Source organism: Colossoma macropomum, unplaced genomic scaffold, assembly GCF_904425465.1.
Source record: "Colossoma macropomum unplaced genomic scaffold, Colossoma_macropomum, whole genome shotgun sequence".
NCBI classification, from domain to species: domain Eukaryota; kingdom Metazoa; phylum Chordata; class Actinopteri; order Characiformes; family Serrasalmidae; genus Colossoma; species Colossoma macropomum.
This window is the reverse complement of record NW_023494789.1, coordinates 14288976-14314620: the sequence shown is the minus strand read 5'-3', so window position 1 is coordinate 14314620 and position 25645 is coordinate 14288976. Positions and strand designations below refer to the sequence as shown.

General features: G+C 37.4%; 1 protein-coding gene across 10 annotated transcripts in view; it reads left to right on the top strand.

The window, feature by feature from the left end:
- The window catches only part of kank4 (KN motif and ankyrin repeat domains 4), a 67396-nt gene that overhangs the window by 6649 nt on the left and 35102 nt on the right, over window positions 1-25645 (top strand). For 2 of the 10 annotated variants that reach the window (XM_036570183.1, XM_036570187.1), the window contains exon 1: window positions 20182-20291. The exons of the other annotated variants lie outside the window; for them this stretch is intronic. The gene's annotated coding sequence lies outside the window, so the exon portion shown is untranslated. Of the gene's footprint in view, window positions 1-20181; window positions 20292-25645 lie in introns of those variants that run through there. 10 annotated transcript variants of the gene reach the window in all.

The following is a 25645-nucleotide window of genomic DNA, read 5'->3' as shown; positions in this document are numbered from 1 at the left end:
AAAATTCGAACAAGAATCCGATGAATCCGAAAACTCACTTCAGCCTCATCTACTGTAGCGCAAATTTATAGGCAGTTCCTTACATAAAACTGTAGATAATTTCGGGCAGAGGCTTTCAGGGCTGTCATAACTGGATGGCCAATGATGGAAATTCTTATTAAGGAGGCGCATGGCCACTGTGGGTTAATGCAGTGTTTCCCAGCACTGGTCCTGGAGGAACTTAACAATAAGATGTTTTTGGAAAACCTGGCCACCCAGCTCATTCACAGCCCCTGACTATTTGTAATGATGTGTGATAAAACAGTGAAAGCATTTAAATGTGCAGGGCAGTGTTTCTCCAACAGTTCTGCGAGCCTCTGGCCACAGTATCACTAACTTTGCTGTTTGTGCAGCCACAAGCTCTAACAGTCAGTCAAAAATCACTTCCATACAAAACAACAGCTCGTTAACAAATGCAGACTATTTGTAATGGGTGTGTTACAGTAGGGGAAGCACTGAAATGTGCGGGGCAGTGTTAATACAGGGCCAGTGTTCCTCCGACAGTCCTCTGAACCTCTGTCCGAAGCTGGTCATGTTGTCAATAACATTGGTGTTGTTCAGACAGAAGCTCTTCTAGTCAGTCAACACTTCCACACAAAAGTCACTTTGGATAGATTTATCCTCTGCCTGGTTAGCGAGTGTTAAATTGTCACTCAGTGGTTGCTGTTGCTAGCTCCAGATTGTATTAAACAAGCATCTCTCTCTGCTCCAGAACTGCCAAAGTTTAGACTTGTCACTTTTTCTTAAAACATGCCCCACACTAAGAAGTCCTTCCCAACGTCCCACCCGCAGCGTTTGATTGACAGGAGTGCCTCATTGACAGTAAATATGCAATTGCAAATAAGAAAAATTGCAATCGCATTTTCATTTTGGCAGAGCTGAAGCACGGTGATGAGGAAATGCAATTGCAAATGGGTGATTGTTTTTTTTTGTTTTTACTATGTCAGTGTTAGGCCATTAAGAAAATGAGAATAAAATGTCTAAAGCACTTTGTATTTCCATGTTAACTTTAACAGCCATTATACACAGATATGCAAATACAAATACACATTTTGCCTTAGAATTTGAATTGTCTTTATAATGCACACTCAGAACTGCAATTGTAAACGCAAAATTAAATTAGCAACAGACTATGCTGTCATAGATAACATTAATTGACTCAGTCTTAAAAGTGGTATTTTTTGCCATTTTACTGTTATGCAAGTCTTCAGCTGCACAACTTTCAAGCCCTTTGTTGATGTGGCGCATTATGAAGTGCAAAATACATGTTTTCAGTGGGTGGTCTGGCCTGCAGGCAGGCATTGTCTGATTATGCAGCAATACTGTTGTAACACATGCAGAAAGTTTTGTGCCGCTGTCATGTTGTAATAAGTCTAGACGTCTCTGAAAAAGACATCATGTAGAAGGCACATATGTTGCTCCAAAATGTGTGTGTCAAATTATCCACTAATACACATCCTTAACATGACAGACCCTGGCTTTTAAACTTTGCACTAGAAACAGTCTGAATGGACCTTTGCTACTTTGGTCCGCAGAACATGACATCAGTTGTTTCAAAAAACATTCTAAAAGGTTTTCTCGTCAGACTGTAATACGTGTCTCCACTGTGTATTGGTGTGTTTCAGACAAGCTTGAGCCCAGATAAGTCATCACCATTTCTAGACGTTTTTGACTGCTGTGTGTAATACAGTCTTAACTTCCGTTGGATGCAGTGATGAAAAGTGTTTATTGACAGCAGTTTGTAAAACGTATTCTTAAACCTATGTGGTGATATTCATCACTGAAGCATCTGTCTGAGGGGATCGGAGGTTACAGGCACTCAGTCGTGGGTTTCGGCCTTACTTTTTTTATACACAAAGATTTCTCTGGATTTCATGAATCTTTGGATGGCATTGTACATCCTTGTAATTGCTTGTTGAGGAGCATTTTTCATAAACTGTTGGATTGTGCGGGCCTTAACCCATCTTCGTGACTAGGCCTTTTCTAGATGTTCCTTTTATATGTTACCTGTTTAAGATGTTTTTGACCATTCATGGACTTAAATTGCCGCTGTCCCATTTTTGGGGGGGCATCAGTTTTAGAATGAACATAGATTTACAAAGAGCAATGAAGTTTATTAACTTCATTAAATATCTTGTCTTTGTACTGTTTTATATTTGAGTACAGGTTTCACATAGTTTTTTCACACCGTACAAATGAAAAAAAAATCAAACATGTTTAATTGCTCTTTCACAGAACAAACTATTTTCCTCTGAATTGTCTTAACCATCTCAAGATTTTTGAAACGTTTCAAGTCAGTTGAACGAGGCCTGCATTCCAGCCTAGAGAATGAGACACTGAGGCTGACATGATACAGGTAATGCAGACACTCTGCTGGTTGTTGTCCCTTGTGTCATCTCAAATTTTTCTTTGCGTAAGCAGTATTTATGCGCCTCCTCACTACAGCACTACAGTGAAATGCACTGGGAGGTGGGTAGGTGTAAGAGAGGCTATTATATATAAGTACAGTATAGTCAGTGTGCTAATAAAAAGATAAAATATGTTATGGGCTTAAAAACCAAAACAACATAATCTGTCACCCATTTATAGTCTTAAAATATTTTCTCAACTTTTTATTGTATTCTTTGATGTTTGTATCTTGAGGTGCCACAAGTAAAAAATCAACAGACATGGTCCAAAATTACTCAGAAAACATTTTGGAGATAAGAGCAACAATATGAAATAGTACATTGAGCTTATTTTCTGCCTCAACAACTGTGCCTGTGAAATCTATGTAAACATGCAAAGCTTTTCTTGAAATGGATTGGTTCACTGTTCATTGGTTCCTCAAGCACATTCCATGGTGGCCTCACTGCCATTCACCTGTGAGGGATGGTGGTAAAAAATTGACTGTGAAGATCATGTATGTTTAAAAGCATATGATCATGTCATGTTATTGCATGAAAAGAGACAAAAGATTGCATTAGATATGTATTCTGTGTCAGATAAGTTAGATAAGTCTAAATGAACTGCATTTGGCATGGTTGCTATTTACATTCTTAGAATTTTGTATCAGTCAGGGCTTGTACTAAAAGGCTTAAGACTGATGCTTAGCAGGGCCATGTTTATTACTTATGTGGTCCCTCTCCTGTTTAGTCAGATGTTTATTGGGGTCAGGGGTGTGGCTTCTATGAAATAATCCATGTGATTTATTGTTGTCTGAGGTTTCCATACTCCTTTGCCCTTGGGCTGACAATGTGCCACCCTCTTGTTTTTGCATATAGAAATGCAACCCTTCATTTCTGAAATGATTTCTGATGATTCATTGCAGATGCTGCAATTATTTCTTTTATCATTCTTTGTTAGCTCTGGCTGATTGCCACAGTGGTACATTTGTCAGTCACGAATTCAGGAGGTATAATGTTACAGCTTGGTTACTGTGTTGCACCTGACAGCTGTTTTGTGTTTTGTTTTTCTTTCTGCAGCTCCTGCTGGGACTTAAAGTTGATATGGGTTGTTGATGCAAGTATTTATCACTGCAAATGCAGCAGGCTTGACTAAACCAAAAGTACCTCATCTTAAGGCTAGTATTAGTGGTGGGAGGCTGCTGGTGGGTGTTCCAGATGTCAGCTTTAGAATAATAATCCCTCCAGAGAGATGCACTACCAGGGCCTTTGTCAAGTGACTGATGTTCAACATACCACAAAGTTATGCACATAGAGAGGAAAAATGTGTTTTTAAAAAGCTGCTTTCATTTCTCATTGACCTTACGTCACAGTACGGAAGGAAAACGTACTATGATTTTCTATTCATGGATCAGCCAAATGTTGTAAAATGGCTATCAGTGATTGTAAAGTTGCAGACATCAACTAGCATGATGTTTTTTGTATAATGCTGATTGCCATGTGCTTTCATTCATTTGTTAGCAACATGGCTTTTTGACTAAGCTTTTCCTTTTAACATTCATTTATAGTTGTTTTTTTGTTTATCATAGTCAGCGATGAATTCAGTAATTAGTTGGAGCAGACAAGCATGTTCATTGCATTTTTTCTGCACCAATGGTAATATAGGCATTCCAGCTATGTTAACTGTGCCATCGAAAGTCATTATAGTGAGGCTACATGCTCTTAAAATGCCACCGAGGGAGCTGCCCTTTGGCCTCGGTGGGTAGTGTTTCAGTTCAGCTTTCTGAACATCAAGCTTCTGGCACAGAAACGACGCCAGAGGTGCGAGTGGTGTCAGAGTTGTAAACCCTACTCATTTTTAGATAACATCCTGAAGCAGAAAGTGCCCATGGCTGAGAGTGCCCTCCTGCTGTCTAGTTGCAGCAGGAGGGACCAGCGCTGCTGCTGATTACAGACTAATCCCACAGGATAAGCCTGCCTGATTACACTCATGCAGATGGAGGCAACACTTTCACAGCAGATCATGTTTTTTGTCATATCTCTTAGTTTTCTTGAGGTACTATTCTGTGCTAAAAGAACAGACAGTTTAAACAGAGAAAAAAGAAAAGTTATCCTTTCTACCCCAAAGGAACAAGCATGGTCAGAAAGATTAGTGAATAGGCCCAGTTTCCATTCTTACATGGCATTAATTGTGTCCTTGTCATACTTAGAGATGCATCTTGTACAGCTCCCCTGATGCATGTTAGTGGTCTCATGGTGTTTTCTCCTCCAATGGTGTTCATTTCCTGTGGTCAGTTTTTGGCCAGCACTCTAAAAGAAAGTAGTAAATAAGCAGTGTTTTGGTTTAATAGTTACAGCCTTGAAGAAATCTTTTTCCCCATTGCTTCACATTACTTTCCCAGCCACTTTTCTACTCCAGTGAGATTACAAATGTTTTCTGTCATTAAATGTGAGGCCTCACCTGACCTTCCCTTTCTTGAAGAGGCTAGCAACAGCTTGAGACTGTCAAAACTTCAAAACGAATTTGTGGCAAAAGGAGAGAATGCAAGGGAAGCAGACTGAAGCAATAATGAAACAGATAAAGAGGAGTCCCAAGCCAAGATTGCACTTAAGGAAACAGCTGTGATAGGAGCCAGGAAATGTGGGTACAGCTTAGAAAGAGAAGACATATGTTTAAAAATGCAGAACCAACCCAACTACACCCCTCCACCCTCAGCCAACCTTCTACAGTACAGAGTATCTAGTGCTGGGTGGTAATTATAAAGTTCAATATCAATATTATATTCTGAGTATATCAAGGTGTCACAATATCAAATGATCTTCACATCTGCATTAATGAAGTTAATGCTACTCTATTCTAAAAGAATGTCCTACAAACCTGACATAGTTGCTTGTTTTCGATTCTGTTTTGTCTCTCTTAAAACTACACGAAAGGGGACCTTATACAGTATTGAAAATGTTGACCAGAGAGAAACCATTTTACCAGAATGGAAATTTACTATATATTTAATTTTTTTTAATGTATTTTGATCTGTTCCTTGAAAACAGTCTGAAGCACCTGGTAAATGACCTGCACTGCAGTCTCTGCTGCTGCTAAAACAGTATTGTAATGTGACACCAACATTGCTATATCAGGATAGACAAAATATCATCCAGCACTATGCTCTAAAAAGTGCTGGGTTGAAAACAAGCCAATTTGTGTTGTTTTCAGCCACACAGCTGGGTCACTATTGGACAGAACACATGCTGGGTTAATCTAACTCAGAAAAGATGGATTCGTCTTTTAACCTGGCAAACTGGGTTTAACTAACATTTGATTCATATTGACTGGAATGCTGGGTAAATGTGACCCTACATGATGTATTTTCATTATAATGCTTTCTCAAAGTAATTAATGTAAAAATATTATTTAAGCAAACTATGCATGTTTAGTCTAATGGAAACACCTATAGATGTGCCAACTCCTAAACATATTTAAGATAGTGGTGGTGCAAATCATACATATATACATAAATGAAATAACAGAATATAATAACAGAATATAATATAAAATAACAGAAAAAGACACAAAAGCTATAGTAAAATGATTGAGAAAAAAATATATATTTATATATACACACATTTTTTACCCAACCCCCCTAAATAAATAACAAATTAATTTCGAACAGAAGGTGAGGGTATGGATGGCCTGTTAGAGAGGTACTGCACCATGTTCATTCCTACCTTAAATAGTGAAAAAAGATAAAGTGCATGGAGTTGGAAACTAACCAGTTAATGAAATAACTAAAAGTAGACTATTGGACATTAGAACAAAGTACACACACAGCTAAAGTGTAAACTGTGTTAACCTAACTGACTGAGCAATTAGTGTGAGTTAACTTGCTTAACAGGTATGTGTAGTTTTGTTTAGCACTAGGTGTTTGGGCTGCCATTGGTTTGGCTACAGTAAGAGCATTTTCCCCTTGCTGAGGGAGGAGGAGCTACTTTACTAAACTCAGTGTAAAATCAGTTTCTGTGGCATCTTATATACATATTTGTTGATCTTAATGTAATGAAAAACTTCATGAGCAACAATTTAGTGAAGGAGCAACTATCATCAGGTAAAAACTTGCTAAGAATATAGTGTAATGACATAGCTTGCTAGCTAAGCTAACACTAATGAGACAAACAAGTGACTGTTACTTATGCAGTTAAGTACAAAATGATTACAAACCTTTTATATCTGCCCCTTTGCTGCTGCATGTCAAGGTCTGCTTTTTGTGTGGAGGAAGAGCAGAAAAAGCCAGCTTGCTAACAAACCAAAGCAAATGTTTTTCTTGCACAGATAAACCAGCAGTGGCTGAGTAGCTACACCTGGCAGTAGTGGAAAGGGTGGGGGCGTGATCTTTTCTACAGTCACTGAGATTGACCCAGCCACTAACCCAGCAGCTAGGCCACACAAAGCACTGAGGAATTAACCCAGCAAAATGACACAGCAGGCTAAACTTGGAGCTTCTTGTTGCCGATTATTTACTAATGCTTTACTGATGCAGAGTGTCGGGTTGCTAACCTTCTGTTATTTATTTTTGCCATCTGTATAGAGCAGTTTTAATTTTGTACTATTCCTTCCTGCTTGCATTCTCTAGGATTCCTAACCACAGATTACAGGTACAATGCAGTGTTACCGACTAATTTTCAGGGGAAGGTAGGTCAATTTGTTGCTAAATGACGTTGTGATTTTGCTGAGTGATGTTGTCGTAAAACTGTCATTACATAGAACACATAGTGACGTTACTCAGATTCACTCATAGACATATACACATAAATGCTGAATTGAACAGTGGATCATCTGTCAAAGTCACTACCATATTGGTCCAGGCAACATGTCATAACTCTCAGAAGACTGCACTGGAAACACTGCACCAGATCTCACGGAATTACCTTTTACAAATAAGACTGAGCAATTGTTTTTGGTTGTACTTGGCTGTTAAAACGTAATGTTGAAAGCTAACTAGTTGGCCACCAGAGTCAGACTGTTAATAGCTAACATTTGCAATAACACTAGCTGTGAAAGCTAAGACTTTATGAGAAACCATATAAACAAGATTGCCCATAATTGGGATTTTCATCTGTATCGCTGTTTTTCTCCAAACCAGTTTTTATGAAAAGCTATGACAGAAAAAGCCTTTTCCACAATGTAAAAACTTCTTCATGTTTCATGTACATTAAATCATATAGGGGTGTCTTCAAAAGTATTAACCAAAGAAAATAAGCCTTATGACAGTGAATTATTTTCCATCATGTTAGTAATCCAGTTCATGTAAGCCTAACACTGATTCACACTCCTCTCTTCAGCATATAGCAGCGATTATCAAGGTTTGATGTGATCAGAGACTATTTATTTTGCACTCCACATAGATCTTAAACACTTGAATATTAAAATGACTCATTGAAAAGGTTGAGAAATGTAAACATTATAGTGCTTTTTATCCAGACAGACTACAGCTCCCCCATTTACTTGTATTTTTTTGCCTGGTCCAAAGTGGCCAATGCGTCATCTATGTATAAATGTCTACGAATTGACTGGCCATCTCGATGAAAAGTATGATTTGAAATGTATTAGTTTAGATTTGTTTGTTTATTGTCACGTATTAATATGTATTTTTTAAAAGTAATATAAACAACACATTTTTATGATCAGATATTTTTATTTTTAAACACAACATATTGAATTATTGAACAGTTACACGTTATTGAACAATTACATTTATTTACTTCTTATTTAACTAGTGAAACTACACATTCTGAACAATTATAGTTTTAAGCAGTGTATTGGTTAACATGCTGCCTAACTGATCAACAATTATAGGTACCAGCTAATAACAAGTGTGCATATTAGAGTTTGAATCACTTTTCAAAAGATCACTTTTCAAAAGCTGCTAAAAGTTCCAAAATAAATTTTAAAAGTAACAAAATTTGTTGTTAGTTGCTTTCTAAAAAAAAGTTGCAAAATCTAACAACAAAATGGCTAAGTTGGCATCACTGGTGCAATGCAGCTTTGCACTTTATGCCACATTTTTGCTTGTGTGCCACTTGGAAGCTCACAAATGAATATTTCTAAATCCTTTTTTAAAATATCAGTGAGTGATGCTTAAACATAAAGGTTTAATATTCAGGCCATTTGTTTAGCCTGCAAAAGTCTCCATTTGAAGTAACAGTAAGGTCTAGACAAGTAGTGCCACTGTTGTAAGCACAGCTTTTAGAGAATACAGCATGACTCAAACACAAGTCAGTCATTTTCTTCCAGTGAATCAAATAACAAGATATGACAAGGTGATCTTCCTTCACACATGGCGTGCACAACCAATTAGTTTCACTCCCCTCACTGTCCTCAGGGAAACTGTACCAAACCCAAACATCACTGCGTAGCTCAGATCGTCATGGTGTCTTTTAAAGACAGATGCTAATAAATTGCTGTGAGTATAGATGTGTATTGCTTTGATTAAAGGACTAGATTAACAGTTCATTCTTTGCAATCCACTCTTTTTCTATTCTATTCTTTTTCTAACCAGGCTTTCCACACACATTTATACGTCTTTCTGCGTATACTTAGGAGCTTCTTGATTTACTGTCAGTTAATTATTCAGCAGTATAGGCTTAAATAGGGAGAGAACAAAGTGCTAAGAACATCTCTTGAGTTATATAGTGGTGAATTTTCTTGTACTTACCGGAGCTCGCAAGCTGTTGCCGCAGCTAAAATCTATAGTCTACTTCCTCTCATGCATGGCCTTGTTAATGTTGTTGGGTAGCCTGTATTTTTAAAGGTCTTTTTTTGGTCATCCTGTGACCAAACGTCTGTTACAAAGCTTCTGTCCCACCACACACTCAACCCAAAAAACTCCTGAATCCTTTCCAGTCTGTTATACATCGTCTAAGGTCAGAGGAAGAGCCAAGATGGCCACCAACATTTCTGAAAATTGTTAGCAGTTGCTATTTAAAGCTGTATGTAACTGAAAGCTCAATGGAAAGTAAGAGGCTTCCCATCTTCCCATGGTTTGAATGTACTGGTTAAGAGAGTGGCAATTAGAAAACTGCTGACAATGCCAGCACGTGGAGAACGTATGGCTCACTGGAAAAGAATAACCATGTGAATCTCACTCAGTTTTCTCTAACCATATAATTGCTATAGAAACTACAGCCCATCCTGTGTGTGTATGAAAATACCTTTTAAAGAAATTCATCATTCAAACCTTTAACCCATTAAATCCCACTGTCACAGTCATGACTGAAATTTTGAGTTTTAAAGCTCTAAAAGAATTGTAGTACACAATAAATTAAAGTATAGCTTGCCTTACAAAAAAGTTTATGCAGTGGTATAATTGATCACATAATTAGAGTATGCACCTGAGAAAGATGATATCTGCACTGGAGCTCTACAAAATAACGTCTGTAAAACATTTTAGAACAGCTACAACAGATTTGGTACATGTACTCTTTAAGGGGTCTCTTATATTACACAAGAGATATAAACGTGTAAATGGTCACATATTATGACCAGTGGAACAACATAGTGGTTTACTGAAAATACTGTGTTAAAATTTTTGTTATTAATATTTCTTGTATAATTGAGTCAAATTAATTCATTAATGCAAACTGTGACTCTGTATTTTCCCACAGGTCACAACTGTAACCAAGAAAAAAAACTTATTTACAGATTTTGTCATTTTGACCGAGGAGTAAAAGTCATGTAGTCACAAAGCTGGCAAGAATACGTTAACATTTAGAAGGCATGGTTATCACTGGCGATATAATTTCATATTAATTATTTGTCACTCATAGCTCACTAAAACATGTGGGAGTGCCATGAAAAGTGAAAATTCTATGTTTTCAATCAATACAACATTTGTGTTTGTAAATAAAAGAAGAGATAATGATTTCTATTAGATATAGGCCTGCCACAGCCTGATCAAAATTATTTGAGCTATTATTGCAACTTTTAAGCTTATTTTCAACAGTTTTTAGCTTACACGGTCATATCATGGTCTTACATCGAACACAATGAGAATTGAGTGCATTTTCATCAGCTGAGCTGAGGCAAGTGCATGGCGTGTTTTGGCTTGGTGCTTAAACACCTTAAGAGAGCAGCAGTAAGTACTGTTTGTTTATTTGACCTTGATCTGTGTGTAGTCAGTTGTGAACTACTGAGTACAGTAACTATTGTGCATATAGTCTTATTTGTGGAAAGAATAAACAACCTTTACCTCTTTGCCCTGTTTATCAGAAGAAAAAAATAAAAAATGTCAGATGTTGCTACACAATATAAATCAAATGTAGATCATTATCTTTGAAGTAATTATGTAACTTTAACTGTACATAATAATAATAATGCAAATGTCGTTTTCCAATTGCAAGTTTTCAAATGTAAATAGTGATGTAAATTGAATTTATAGAATTTATAATGATAACTTGACTTCTACACTCTAAATTGGTTTGTTATTCTTTTTTAGACTACAGTATTACAGTTTTTGCCCTGAGCAGTATAATACAGTATGTCTTTTTGCTATGCACTGTTTGAGCCTATTCAGTGTTTCCTAAATGTATGGCATGTATGTAGATGATAGCATGAATCCATTTAGCTTCATGTCTCATTATTATCCTCTTTCATAAGACACGGCTCAGTGGCTGGAACAGATGAGGTTGTCTTTAGCAAGGCTAGCCTTGTCCTTCAGAGGGGTAATAATCAGATGCTCCTCACACGCACTGCAGAAATGGAACAGGATCCTTCCCACTGTCCCTCAGAGACCGCTCCTGCCACGACTGTGTGACCTTGGGAACTCTTTGCCTATCTGATATTTCTGAGTGAGATGGTGCTAGGCTTTACATTTTACTTGCACCCCTTCCTTATCTCTCATTATCTCTTGCCATTGTGTCTAGCAAAAATTGATGTACTAAATGGTTGTTTTTGCTGGAAATTGAAATAAAAGAAGAAGTTATTGATTTTTTGGCATCAAGGAAAAGCAGAAGACATACACTGACCAGCTAATTCATTAAGTACACCAGTCCACTTAATCAGCTCCTCCTACCATATGGGTGCAGTTTGTACTTCTGCAATTACAAACTGTAACTGTACTAAGGCCATCTGTTCTCTGCCTACTTTGTTAGCCCTCTTTCACCCTGTTCTTTAATGGTCAGGACCCCCACTGGACCAGGTATTATTTGGGTGGTGGGTCATTCTCGGCACTGCAGTGACACTGACATGTAGACACTGGTGGTAGTGCATTTGTGTGTGTTGCGCTGGTATGAGTGGATCAGGCACAGCAGTGCTGCTGACGTTTTTAAATGTATATGTGAAGAATTTAATCTAACAATGCTGATGTGTATTTTTTTCTATTTTGTATGTATCACAAACTAACATTTTAGGCAAAAAAACATAAGTTTATCAGGAATTGCTTACACTACAGTTGCCTTTCATTGCTAATGAATCAAGAAACAGATGCAGTGCAACAATAAAGACTTGTGCTTTATTTATATAGTGATAAAAAACATGGTAGCATACAGAAAGCTCCAATTCCACATGCTAAACTATTTTACCATTATGCCCCCTTTTTGGTGTGCAAGTCATTTGTTTACTTGTTATATGGCCAAAAGTGAACATGCACATATCCCAACTCGTTTGGAGGCAGTAAAAGATGACAAAGTCTCTGAATGTATCGCCAGTGAGATGCTTGATATGCTTAAATTCTACCATATTATCAGTTATTTACATTTAATCTATAATACTAATAATGGATGCTTTTGATTCATTTGGTTCTTATGATCTTAATGGTAAGCCAAATTCTGCATGCTATGTGAAGTATAATTAATAACCTTGTTCACTTAAGCATTTGGGTCTCACTTGTGTATATATTTCGCACAAGAAGGAGTTTCTCTGGACAGTTTTTGCCAGCAGTCAACCTCTCCAATGTTTTTTCCAGATATCGTGTTCATTGGGAGATAAAATCTCTGAAAGCTCTGCCCCTTATCAAATTTCCAAATTCCTTCGGAATGCATACATGTCTGATAAAAGCCAGTGACTCCACTTACTTGACTCCACAGACTACATATAAAATGGTGCCAGGTGAAGAAAGGATTACTTTAAAGGAGCGAAGCTGTTTTCTCCAGCTGCTATCTTTTAAACATTCTCCTGTCTGTGAGATCTGAAGGGTGTAGAGATTCACCGTTGGAGGTTTGGGAAAATGAGGATAGCCATAAAAAACACAGAGAAGAAGAAGGTAGATCAAAGAACGGAGGGAGCCCAGGACTGTCTGTCTGCCAGAGGAATGAAGGGTCTGCAAGCAAAGGGTCAGAGAGTGAGAGAGGGCATTTCCTCTTTGAAGAATATAAGAATTCAACCATCCTTATTAAAGCAACAAGACCTTTATGATAACATGAATCCGTTTTCAGTAAATAATATTGTTTTTCTGCGACTTTTAATGTGGCTTCGTCAATTAGATTGTATAACTGGAACTGTTAGTTTTGTAATCAGTAAATGCAGACTTGCAAATATACATACAAATTGCCAAGCTTGAAGTATGTGTCTGTTGTGTGTAAAATCTCCTTGTTCTGCTCAGGCAATTTGGTTAAAATGGTAAGATTTAGAGCTGCCATGCTGAGCCTATCAGGGGAGACACAGCACAATGGAGCAACAGAAAGGCCCTGGCAAATTATGTATAATCCTGAAACATTATCACCAGCAAGCTGATTCAACGTAAGGGTTACAATGAGTGAGGCAGAGATTTTGCTGGATTTCAAACAAAGAAACACTATAAGGAAAACTACACTAACAACCACTTAGCAGAATCACTACAATACCTTACACTTTGGCTATTGGTAACCTGTTTATGCATAATATATACGCTACACATTCTAATTAGTGACTTTAAGATAGAAAACTGAAAAGTGTTGCCGATAAAATGTGACACAATGGAGCAGCCACACATGAGCCTAAGGTCGCCATGACCAATGGCAAGCATCAGCTAGAGGGTTATAAAGCCCCCTAGCATAGCATTGGACTGTGGAGCATGGCACTATGGTCTCTGGAGTGAGTTGAAGTGACCAATGATCCAGCATCAGTACCTGACCTCACTAAGGTTCTTGTGGCTGAATGCAATTAAATCTTCACAGCAATGTTCTAATAGTTAGTGTAAAGCCTTCTCAAAAGAGTAGAGGCTGTTACTGCAGCAAAGGAACTCCCTTTTAATAGTCTTGATTTCAGGAGAAACACTGGATGAGCAGGTCTCTACAAACTTTTGACACATAGTGTAACTGTGTTGTTGCTTTCATTGGCACATCTGTACCAATTATTTGATTTTAAGCTTTAACATATTAGATCTGCGTGAGACTGCAGTCCATGCAAGGAATAATCACCAGCATTTATATATCAAACACTGTCCTTATTGTCTGTATATGTTCATTAAACACATCTAAAACAGAACTATTCCAACTTTGTGTTTGTGTGCAGATGTAAGCTGATGCATAACTACCTTCTACACTATTTTTAGTTGGATATGCATTATTTGAGTAGCACTTCACTTTGATGCTCAAAGGTGAGGGAGAGAGAGGCAAAGCTTTTCTGGGCTGTTTTATGGGCTTTTGGCTGATGCATTCAAGGTATTTACGAAGGTGCTAATGTACCTTTGCATTCCATCAACAAAGAAATAGTGCTTGTACTGCTTTTTCTATGGAACATGGAAACAGAGAATATGTACTGTAGCCCTTATAAGGCATAGAGTACATGCTGCTTTTCAAGTCTGTATTACAAGTACATTCAATCTTCTTACAGAGTCTCATTACAGGATCTGCTGAACTAAGCTCAAACACGTAATAAAATCATTCACTACAATAATGTTGAAACAGGTTTTTCTTGTGAACTCTACTTGTGTGAAGGCTTGCTGTGTCTTCAGCTCTGATGATAAAGATAAATGGTTAGTATTCACACATTTGCTGTTGTCAGGCACTTCAGACAGTCCCACACTGCACTGCTGACAGAGCTAGCCCCAGCTGAAATCCAAAGGGTAATGGGTTTTATCCATAGAGAAGAAAAACGGTTCTCCTTCTTTCTCTCTCTTTCCCTCTGTCTCATCCAAATTGCTAATTGGCTATTTTTAAGTGCAGCATGTTATTCTGTATTCAGTTTTGCTAACAGCAAATCTAAGCCTGCTAATTAGAGGTGGTGACTTGACACAAGACGCATCAAAGTCTCACTGTGTTCAAAGTGGATGAGAATAAATCTTAAAGAACGTCATATTTCATATAGAAAAGTTGGTGTGGGTTTTAATGAGTGCCTCTCTTCATTAGGATTCTTATTTTATACAAAGTAATTCAGCACAAGTTTTTTTTTATTTTATTTGTATGTCATTGTTATCAGAAGAAAACCTTGTATCTCCAAAATGATAACTTTACAGGAGAAGGAAAAAACATACTGTACTTTCAATGTAAGACAATTACCAGAATTTTTTTCAAGTAATTCTGGGTCATTTTGTCCATTCATCATGAAATTTACACACAATCTAATAGGCGACAGGTAGTTTCAAATTATGTTAAAAACTGAACAACATCAAAAATGGAGATACAAGGTTTTCTTCCGACAACTCCCTAAGGATTTGCTTAAGTTCATTGATAAATGTAAGTCATATTGTGGATCTGTAGGAATATGATTTTATATCAAGCTTACTTTCATGCATAGTGTACATTTGTGTTTCCGTGTCTGTGCTAATATTTAACAGGAGCTAAAAGTGTTTGTAACTGTTGTTTGTCATAGGTGGCTCATTGCACACTGTCGGTGGCCAGACATGACCAGGGCACTAAGCAAAGATTGGCCAAGAGCTAATTCATACAATTTTTCTCTTACACTAAATATAATTAATCAGCCAAAATGTGTTTCTAAAGTTTGCCACATTAGTTTTGAGCTGAAGCAATGAGGCTAATGTAGCTAACAAGTAACAGAAGCTTATAGCAATTAGCACTGTGTAAACTGTGTGTTGTGCACTTGTTTCTAATACTGTATAACATACTGTTATCTATAAAAATGGACAAAGACCATCAGTCTTTACAATTTTTTCAGTTCAAGTTAGTGTAAGTTAGAATGGCTAGTTAGCATGCCACAGATTACCTGATATTAGCAAGAACATGACCAATATCTACATCTGTGAATAAGGAGCCAACTTTTTATGCAACAGGTGAATACTGGTGTAGTTTAATTATGAGAAAGTGTCTGAATTTATTTATCGATTCATATATTTTACTGCTATTTAGTAAATAATATAACACAGTGCTAATGAGCGTGTAAGACACAGCTTGATTCGCCCTTTAAGATTATTGTTGGCGGTTGTCACAATGAAACTTCAGTATACAAGATAATACGAAATGTTTACGGATTTGAATATATTTTCTACGCCAAGTGAATCATTTATTTCTGTTCTGAAGAAAAAAGTCCCAAAATGTCATCATATGGTCACCGACCCATGAAGCGGGTGGGTGGTACTATGTAGGAGGACTTGGGAATGCAGAGGAATGTGGCTGGAACATTACTGCATAAATTACCTGCCATTGTTTCAGTGTGAGCTTTAAGTAAAATATTTGCCTTGGCATCAGAGACAGCAAGAAGTATTGTATTATTGGAAACATTCTTCTCTTCTTCAGCAGTTAACTATGTGTTCTGTAGTGAACCCTGACATAAGTTAACAACCCTAATAAAAGCAAATGAGATTTTTTTTTTTGGAAAAACAAAGAACAGCTTTGAGAATATTTTCACGTATCCTGAAGTGAGCATCATGTGTCCACCATGTGTGACTGTGAGTTCTTCACTGCTGAGAAACTGATTTACAGCAACTTCAGGATCATAAAAGAATAAATCATAAGGTGATGTAAAAGATGCACGTAGGCCTCCCTGCAGGGCATACAGGTCACATCATAAACATCCACGCGTGTCTTTATCTGGTCTGACAGTACCGTCTACCCCACACGTTTACTCCTCTGCTTCATTCTTTATATCTCTTTTGATGTAGCACAGGTACTGCAGCATTACAAGACTGAAAATCAATGGAGGAAAGCTTGGAGGACAGTAAATGACAGCCAGGGTTTTGCTTCACTTACACATCTGGCAAGATCCCTTCTTTCTCTTGTTTTCTCTGCCATTTTTCTTTTTACAGTAATTTGTTTATTTCCTCTCTACATTCTGTATCTTTATGTCATCTAGCTTATGGTTTATTTTCCATCTCTGGGTCTGTTTGTCTGTCTGTCTATTGGCCTGTTTTTGCTGTTTATCTTCCATTAAGGGTCAGGCTGTATGTAGCGTTGCTCCATGTTATCCATCATTTTCTACATGATTTCATTCCTATTGTAAATAAATCAAAAACGGAGACAGCAAATTCAGCATTGCCCATTTGGGAATACTTAAATGGTCAGGCTCTAAATACAATAATCTTTATTTGCATTTCAAACATTCATTAACTGGGGGGTGTTTTGTTGTTTTTTTTTGTCTTAAAAAAGCACTAAACAAACAAAGGGAATTCCCCTAAGGAAATTCAGTACATGGATATTTTTTGTTTTGTTTTGTTTGACTAAACACTGTAATCCAGAACACTAGGAGGGCAATGCTAAGCTCTGCGCCTCCCTCCGCCATACGGCCCAGTTATGCAACATTAATCTCTGAATCATGTTATGCCAAGTTCCACCTCTCTTACATTGATTGAAATGTGCAGTTAATTGTTTGATGGAGAGAGCGCATGGTATGTGCTATAATAACTTCCATTCATATCAACCACACAGCATTCATAATTACATGACAAGCGTTATTACATAGCATTTATTGATCACATCACTGCACATGTTGCACTGTCCTGTAGGGTTGTCTTGTACCTTGTGTCCGGGGGAAATCACATCACTGACAGGTTTGACTGTGGTGTCTAGCAGTGGCGAACCATGACTATTAGTGCTAGGCCCTAAGTTTGAGCCACAAATATCAAAACTCGCTCGCAATAATGCTAATTTCTGCTAGTGGGTTTCTAGTAGAATGTTATAACTAAGCTAATACTGGTGCACATGAACAATTCAGAGACACATTCTATTTGTTTTATTTGAAGCTTGTAAAAGACTTTAACATATGTTTTACCTTATATGTTGAAATTTTACAGTGATTGCTGCTGCCATTTTCCATTTGGCCAATGAAAACCTAGTTAGACTATGGGTGACATTCAGTCAGTGACGTATCAAGGACTTTCAGAAGGCCTAGAGCAGGGGTCGGCAACCCTAATTTTAAGAGGAGCCATTTTGTCCTTTCAGCAAAAATCAAACCACCTTGGGAGCCACAGCATTGGCTGTAAATATGTCCCAGTATGTGCTACTGTGTTACTATAGGCTAAGAAATTCAATATAAACGAAAACGCAGACTTACTTTGCTCTGATTTAAGCTTTAGCTCAGCTATAGCCGCTTTTCTCACATCTCCGGCAGGAAACTTTTCCAAAAGTAGTTTCTTTTACACTGTCTCTCAACATTTTTATGAGGCTAAAGTCAGCTCCTCATTCAACAGCTTCTTGCAGCAGGCACCATTTAAAGTGGAACAGGAAAATTCGAACGGGAAGCTAGCAAATGTGAAGCTGACTTCAGCTTCATGACTTTTTAGTGTTTGACAGTTTCTCGTTGCAGATTAAAAGTGTCAGGAAGCAAGCTGGCATGATTATAAATGCAAATAAGTCCATTTGTCTCCAAATTATCGATCTTCATCTTAAATCTTTCTCTTTGTCATTTTGTTAGCTACCAGCTAGGCGAGGCTGTTATCTGCGTTGCTATGTGACCAACAGTCTGCACGCCAACCTTCAGGGTTAAAGGGTGCATTAGCAGTTATACATTAACTCCAACGTTTAAGACCATTTATTCTTAAAACTGTTTAAGAACGATCAGCACATTTTATTTTACTGCCAAAGAGGAATATTTTATTTTTACCTAAAAATCTAATTCTGCTATGGAGCCAAAACAGGGCAGTAAAAGAGCTGCTTGCAGCTCTGGAGACCCCTAGCCTAGAGTGATGTTTTTCTCAGAACACTGGTCCCAGGTATGGTAAAATAAAATTTGATTCAGTAATTCCACTGTTGCTTCTTAATTATGTTGATAGTTGATAGTCAGTTCAGCTCCTGAAGGCCTAACCAATGGAAAAGGTAGCTTGGGTGTAAGTACCTAGATAACAATGAATTAAAACTATTACTACAATACTGGCAAAGTTTAAATACAGGAAATATGATGATTATATTAAATAAATGAACCAAAAAAATACAGATATGTATTTTTAGTGTTTAAATTAAACTGCATGCCTAAATCAGCATGTTAAGTAATCTCAATAGTATCAGCTGCAGTATCAGTCATCTTGAAACTTGAATTTTGCCTATATTATTATTTAACCAACTTTTACACAGGTTATTTTTCCTACCGTTTGCTTGATCACCATGATTATTGACAGTGGGGTAATCTGGCTTCCTCAGCAGTGGAGTGGAAGATCAAGTTGAGTCCTATTCCCAAGCTCCCTCCTGTACAGTGCAGACCTGTTCGATAAACACTGGAGGGAAAGATGGGTAATTTTCATCCCCCTTTGTTCATTCCCACCAAATGACCCTCTTTGACTGTCAGGCTGATAATGAGGTGGCTACTGCAGAGTGCTGTGCCCATATTTGATTCTAGTTCCTTCATTTTTCAGCTTCGTTTAAACACCACATGAAAATGAAGAGATAATTAGTGACCAGCTAGAGAGATCTTTTGTGGTGGGGAAAAGAGAGAAAATGAGTTTGCAGTGCAGGCATAATGAGGGATGAGTGTTGAAAGGATGTTCATTCCTCACATGCACTGTAGAGTTGTTATGCCACCTTAACATGTATGTTGATTATTAACATTTGTGTGTATTCTAGATTATTGGCAGGATACAGCAGTATGGAAATCAAGCACACATGCACGACAACCATGTGTGGAGGGGAAGGGTGAAATCTCTTAACGCTAATGCTAAAAAAGTAAGAGATTGTAGAGGTTTCATCAGGCTTTAAAGGGGAAATTTCTAATTTCTAAAATAATGATTTTAATTTCTAATTTCATAATTCAGTCGTTGAGATGTAAACAGAGTCATTCCAAGTGGTTTGACGTGAAATGGTGCATTGTAGAGAAACTTATCTTGCTCTGACTTCTTTACAGTGGTGGTGATAGGAACCAGGGGTCATAATATCTACAGTGCAAATATAGCCATTTTATTTATTATGAAAATGACCAGTGAACTTCTAATTTTTAATATGTAATGTTGGTAATGGAAAGAAGCAAAAAATATATATGTTTTCTTTTACCACCTTGCTGTACACTGTCAGAAAAAAAGCTACAGAGCTGGGACATTTTTCATTTATCAAGGTACAAATAATGTAAATGTTCCCTCAAAGGTACAACAGTAGTTTTAAGGTCCAGCTGTGCACTTTAAATACTTCCCGGGGGAAAGGTATGTATTTGTATCTTTTCATAACCCAATGTTTTAAAACAGAACAATAAAATAAAAAGCCTGGAGATGAGACATGGTGTTTGGAGTCAGTACAACTTAAAAAAACATAATGTCGATTTTTTTATGGTACAATTATGTTCCCTAACTAAAGGTACTGAAGATGTATTCTTAAGGCTACCACCAGACAGTTTGGTACATTTTTTTTCTGAGAGTGTATGACGCCCTGCATGTAGTATTAGGCCAAAGCTTATCTCAAAACTGTCGTTAAACAATGTCTCAGGCATCAGGCAGCACATTTGTAGCCTTTTCATGTGACAGCTTTCTGTGAGGGAGCTTTTAGAAGCGTTAAATGGTTTGGACCTCTGCTATGGACGATTTTGGCATGGTAAGTTTCTCTAGAATTGCGCATTTCACAGCAAACCACTCTGAATGACTTTCTTAACATCTTAACAGTATAATTGTACAGAATTTTTGAAAAATGGGCAGTATTTCCCTATAAAGACTGGCTTCAAATGGAATATCTAATCTGATCTGCTTTATCTATTGCTTAGATAATGTAGCTGTTAATTTGTTTGTCACATCAAAATCTTGTAATTCCATTTTTGTCATTTAATAAACTCCAATTCATCCATGCATTGTGTGAACATGTTATGATGAAAGGACCAATAGAAATGGTTCAAAAATACAGTCTCCTTACATTAACATGTATTAAAGTAAAGCCTATTTTACTTTTACTACTAAGTTACCATTTCAGAAATATGAGAGTTTCTTTTGACAGCAACTATTTTTTATTTTCAGTCAGCTTGTGTCATACCTGCAATTTCATCAGTTCAGCACTGGCTCATTGCTTCTTGCTGATGATTGATCTCTTTGTGAATGAGCAAAAATGCATTTTGCAAGACATCGCTTCCTGGTATTTTAGACCGAAATCATAAAATCCTAGAGTCCTGCCTCTGGTGGCTCTGTTTATATTCAGTTCAGATGTTTTCGTAGATATTTTAATACCATCTAAATAATTTTTTGTTAAACAAAACATTGGCTGGAATGCTGAAATGTTCTCTCTCTCTCTCTCTCTCTCTCTCTCTCTCTCTCTCTCTCTCTGTATGTGGGTGTAAATTTTTTCCATTAGCTGCTGTTCTCCAGAGTGGCTCTGTTTGCCTGGTTCAGTTCAGAGATGGCAGTTTAAACACAAACGCCCTGAGGGTCTTATCAGCCTCTCTCACACTGCACTCTTCCTCAGGAAGCCTGTTTAGACCTCCCTTTATCACACACTCACCCCATGCACTCTTCCTTCTGTTCCCCATGCCTCTATCACAACTGGACACTACACCTTTTTCTCTCTCCCTCTTTCAGACGCCTCTGATTCACTGTCTCACATGCAGTAAACCCACGCTTTCTCACACTCTTTCACACCTTCTCTCTGGGCCTTGTATGTTTTAAAGCTGTTTACACCATGCTGTCTTTATAGTTACATTATAGTTATGCTATTCTTATAACACTGCTACTGTCTAATGTTCCAGGTTTATAGATTCCTTAAAAGAAAAATCAAATTTACACAATTGTCCCTTTACCCCAGTTTCTTTGGGTGACATAAGGACTATTCAAACAGCTTTCTATGAGGGAGCTTCTAGAGGCATTAGACATGTTGGACCTTTGGTTCCTATCACCACTGCTGTGAACAACATAGGGAAATAGGTTAATGTAATTTTACCACAGAATGTCTGTAATGTTTCTGATTTATTTGCACGAGATAGGAAATCTCACTGTGCTCAGAAAGTTCTCTGTGCAATATGTTTGGCTACTCACCAGTAGAAAACACATCCAAACATGTAATTTAATCATAATTTCATTTATCCTGACCATCTGCAATGGAGTCAAAGGTATTGTTATTTAGGCTGTCTACCACATGAATGAGCTCAAAGTGCAGAATTTCAGCTTTAATTTGATATATTTTATATCCATCAGGTATATCCATTAATGGTGTAGGAATTAACCATTTTCACACATAATCACCCATTTTTGTGAGCTCAAAAGTAATTGGACAAACTGACAATCATCAATTAAATTGTAATATTTAATACTGGGTTGTATATCCTTTGCAGTCAATGCCAGCCTGAAGTCTGGAACCCATTGTAATTACCAGATGCTGGGTTTCTTCTTCTGCCAGTCCTTCACTGCAGCTGTCTTGAATTCCTGCTTGTTCTTGGGCCATTTTACTTTCAGTTTATTCTTCAGAAATTGAAATGCATGCTTGATTGGATTGAGATCACATGATTAACTTGGCCATTGCAGAACATTCCATTTGTGTGCCTTAAAAAAGTCTTGGGTTGCTTTCGCACTATGTTTTGAATCATTGTCCATCTACACTGTGAAGTGCCATCCAGTGAGTTTCGACGTATTTGGCTTAATCTGAGCAGATAACATAGCCCTATGTACTTCCAAATTCAACCTGTTGCTTTTGTCATCAGTCACATCATCAATAAATACAAGGGAATCCATTCCATTAGCAGCCATGCATACCCATGCCATAACACTACCTCCACCATGCTTGACAGACGAGGTGCTATGCTTTGGATCTTGAGCAGTCCCTTTCCTTCTCCATGTTCTTTTTTCATCATTCTGATAAAAGTTGATCTTTGTTTAATCTGTCCACAAGATGTTGTTCCAGAACTAGACAGCCCTTTTTACTTTTTTTTCTTTTTGGAAAATCTAGTCTTTATGTTTTTGAGATTTACCTAGGTTTTACATCTTGTGGTAAGCCTTCTTTATTTACTCAGGTGAAGTCTTCTTTTGATTGTTGACTTTGACAGAGATATGCCTACCTCCTGGAAAATCTTCTTGATCTGGCCAACTGTTATGAAGGGGTTTTTCAGTACCAGGGAGAGAATTCTTTCAGGCCTTTTGGTGTTTCTGATTACCATTGCATTCTTTATTTTAAAGAGTGTACCGAATAGTTGATATGTCCACATCTAATGTTTTTGCTGTCTCTCTGAAGGGGTTTGATTTGATTTTCCAGCCTAATGATGGCTTGCTTAACTGGCAGTGACAGCTATTTGGACTTCATTTTGAGAGTTAACAGTAACAAATTCCAAATGCACATTTGAAATAAACTCTAGACCTTTTATCTGTTTACTTGTAAGTGAAATATTATGGGAATAACACACACGTGGCCATGGAACAGCTGAGTAGACAGCTGTACAATTACTTTTGATTTACATAGCAATGACATAGTTGAATCAGGCATAATTATTACATGTAAATATTTTTCATTATTTGATGAGAATGATGAAAGATGAGAAATCAAACCTCAGACTTCCTTTCCATGTGTGAGACGGCAATACTATCAGCTATGCTACATTTGAGCAGGTTGACAAGAACAAAAATGCCCAGCAGTTGTAAATGCACACCAATAATAATGATATAATTTTATCATTAATCACTGAATAATATATTGGCACTTGATGTACACATTTTAGTGCTTTCCTTGCTTGAATTCATCCTCTTCAACTAAGTAATGGGTTGTTCAGGGGCAGTTTTTGCAGTAGGCAGCTGCCTAGGGCTACCATGAGCCAAGGGCCCCATGAAAATACAAATTAGGTATACTGTACACGTTTATGTTAAATAACCTATTCAGAGATATAATGAATGAATGAATTAATTAATAGCTGTTTTGTGATTGTAGCATATATTTTCAGTAATATTAATGCAGCACCACCTCTCCAGTTATGGTTATAATGGGCCATTCCATTTTACATGATGACACAGTTGCATAAGGACAGACTGGTGTGAAGAAGGCCATTAAGTGATAATCCACATTATGGAGAGGAGGTTCTTCAGTTGACTCTCTGGGTGTTGAGAGGGAAAATCAACTAAAGCCAGTACAGCAAAGAGAGAGAACTTTTTGCCAAGTTGATCAGCATGTTTATTTGTTCAGGCTTGAGACTTGAATGTTGAATGTAGTGTGCCAGACTGGCAGTCTTCAATCTATTCATTGTTACGTTGAATTTTTCCAATTAAAACTTAAGACAAATGTGAATAATGCGGCATGTAATAAAAGTGTAGCTCTTGCCATTGCATTCCTTCAAATTGCGACTTTAATATATAAAAATAATGAATCCCTCAGCCCTACTAAGACACCTACTTTTTGTTTTTCTTTTTCCTGTGAGTCTGTGCTTTAAGTATTTGTACTTGAGGCTTTATATAATTATTTCATGTTTAGCTATTCTGTTATTTTATGCTGTTTTAGTTTTATTGTCCATTACAATATTCCAGCACTCTTATATGTTTTGTATAATAATTGTATTCCACTCTTTTAGTGGTGATTGTGTTATTTAGTGTCTAATTATTTCATCAAATGGCTTTTTCTTTCATTCCCCTGATTTCTTAATGAATTTTTAATCTGTTGTGCAGCAGCTTGGCCAGCCATTTGTTGGTTTTAAATGTGCTTTATTATTGTAATGAACTTGACTTGACTTGACATATCCCATCTCGCTCCTCAATGCTGATTTCATGCCTTTCTCCGAACTAACCACACACCACAAATTGCTTCACTACTCTTTCCCTCTTCATGTCTGCTCTATTCATTTCCCATTTCTTCACACCATACTCCATTTACTTGCAGTCATGCTACTTTACCCTTTTTGAAGTTTCACTTGTCTGGGAAGAAATGCACTTTGTTTCAACTTTTAATGTGGGAACAGTCTGGATTATTGTAAGGTATTTTGGCCTCTATCCGCTCCAGCCCTTAAGGCTTTTTTTAAAGTAGTAGCTGGTGATGCTCTTTAATGAGCGATGCCATGTAATACGTAATCTAATCTACAACTGCAGTCAAATAGCCCAGCTCACTCTGAAAGAGAATTAATGTCAGTTCATTTCTCGTCTTAGCCCAACCACATGATAAAGATGGCAGCGCAGTAAAGCCTTGAGGCAGAGCAGAACCTGATTCTGGATTGTGGTTGAAGCCAAAAGAGGGCATTCCCTACATACACTGTAGTTTTTACAACTGGTTGAGATGATGCTAAGAGTGTGATTAATGGATTCATATTGGAATTCAAGAGGAGAGATGTGGTTTGGTAGGATTTGAACAGAGAAAAACAGTATGATGGGACACCAATGTGGCAGATAGCTGGAATAACTGGGCAACACTTTATGCAAGTATAGCAAGTATTAGAACTTTAAAAGTACAATGAAGGAATGGCCTCCCCACTTAAAGAAGTTTAATGTAGTATTGTAGCATCTTGGTGAAGAAGGAGACACCAGCAGAAAAGGCACATAACTTCAGGGGGTTAGCAAGAGAAGGTCACCTCGAGCCCTAAAATACCCACTGAGAGTGACCACAAAAACACACTCAATAACCCAGCACAGAAACACAATAAAACACTTCTTAACTAACAAACAACAACATTTAAAAGTCTCTATTGGTGGAGGTGGGCAGGTCACACAGCACAGCTCTGTATACTACACCTCCAGAGCCTCCTCTGCGAACCTGAGCAAGTGGCATCCGCCACAGTATGTAAACATACGTACCATTCATTCCTCAAGTCATGCAGTATATATATATATATATATATATATATATATATATATATGTAAATAATCAGTATAGAGATTTACTTCAATCACTATGGCATTTCTTTTTTCCATTGTGTCCATAAAAGTCTGACGGAGAGGAAGGACTGTTAGTAACTCTTGTATTAAGTCTACAAATAATCATAGTGAAGTAAAGAAGTGTTGGGCAGA